This window comes from Triticum dicoccoides, chromosome 3A (assembly GCF_002162155.2).
Source record: "Triticum dicoccoides isolate Atlit2015 ecotype Zavitan chromosome 3A, WEW_v2.0, whole genome shotgun sequence".
In the NCBI taxonomy this organism is placed as follows: domain Eukaryota; kingdom Viridiplantae; phylum Streptophyta; class Magnoliopsida; order Poales; family Poaceae; genus Triticum; species Triticum dicoccoides.
The window spans coordinates 131,883,998-131,885,800 of record NC_041384.1 but is presented as its reverse complement, the minus strand read 5'-3'; positions in this window follow the sequence as shown (position 1 = coordinate 131,885,800).

Sequence of the window (1,803 nt, the reverse complement as noted above, 5' to 3'; positions counted from 1 at the left end):
ATGGTGCTTTATACTTCATATTATTATTCAATGATGTGTTGCCATCTTATGATGTCTGAGTAGATTTTCGTTGTCCTATCGGTGGTTGATGAATTACTATGATTGATTTAATTTGCTTGTGGTTATGTTGCTGTCCTTTGGTGCCCATCATATGATTGCGCGCGTGGATCACACCCTAGGGGTAATTGTATGTTGATAGGACTATGTATTGGAGGGCAAGAGTGACAGAAGTTTCAACCTAACATAGAAATTGATGCATATGGTATTGAAGGGAAACCAATATATCTTAATGCTATGGTTGGGTTTTACCTTAATGAACATTAGTAGTTGCAGATGCTTGCTAATAGTTCCAATCATACGTGTATAGAATTCCAAGTCAAGGATGACATGCTAGCAGTGGCCTCTCCCACATAATATTTGCTATTGGTCTACTAAAGTAGTCAATTGCTTAGGGACAATTTTGCAACTCCTACCACCACTTTTCCACACTCGATATATTTGCTTTATTGTTTCTTTATCTAAGCAGCCTCTATTTTTTATTTACGTACTCTTTATTATCTTGCAAACCTATCCAACAACACCTACAAAATACTTCTAGTTTCATACTTGTTTTAGGTAAAGCGAACATCAAGCGTGCGTAAAGTTGTATCGGTGGTCGATAGAACTTGAGGGAATATTAGTTCTACCTTTAGCTCCTCGTTGGGTTTGACACTCTTATCGAAAACTGTTGCGATCCCCTATACTTGTGGATTATCAGATACTTTTACCAACATGTGTGACAACATGATCTTAGAATTCGCCTACCTCCGCTTTAGGCGTTATACAGACTCACCACCTTTTTTTGTATTTCGCTTCTTAATTTTTATTTGTATGAGAGAACTTATTTGGTTGTGTACATCATAGTTATGCAGAGACTAGGTGTAATGCTTAAACCTTTTAAGTAATAAAATGCCTTTTTTCATCAAGAAAAAAAACCGCCCCTTTTTAAAAAATATCAAATTATTCTGGCCCGATTCATCAAGAAACTGGTGCTAATCACATGCGTGGATTGCCACCTTCATTTTTCTTGGGCCGTGTTTCTCACTGGCCGAAACGGAAACGTATTTCAGGCTAAGGTACGTAAACATGAGGAGAGAGACGCACGCATGGTACCGGAAAACCATGCCTCTGAATTCCGATCACAAGCTACATAAACTAGTTACAGAGGCCGTCTGAAAACGTCAAGCAATGAAGTATACGCATGCACGGCGTGTTCCCTTCCGTGGAGTCAACCATATGGGTGTCGCCGCAAATGCAAGAATTAATCATTTAAGACGAGCGAGACAACAACGGGAGACGCGCCTCTTTTTTTTTTTCTCTCGAGAAAATGACGGAAGATGCGCCTTAGAGCATCTCCAGCCGCGCCCCAAGAAGACCCCTCAGACGATTTTTCGGTCGTCGGCATCAAAAAATCGGCCCAGTCGCGTCCTTAAGGGCTCAGTTTTCGCCGGCGGACCCAACCCGAATCCGGCACGCTGGGGGTCGCTTGGGGGCGCCGGGCGAATCTTTTTTGGCGCGAAGAGCCGCAGGACAGCCGCGTCAGCGACTCGACTCTCTTCTCGCCGCTTCATCGTCCTCATCGCCTCATTTCCCGCGGCGAATCAATACCAAAGCTGCGCGCTGCGCGCGCTGCCGCGCCGGTCAGCCTCCATTGATGCCTCACGGGCGGCGCAGTGAAGGCCGGGCGACGCGCGTCCCCTCGGCCGCCACGTCATCAAGCCACGCGTAACGCGCCGGCCAAGCCTACCACGCGGCGCCTCCGCC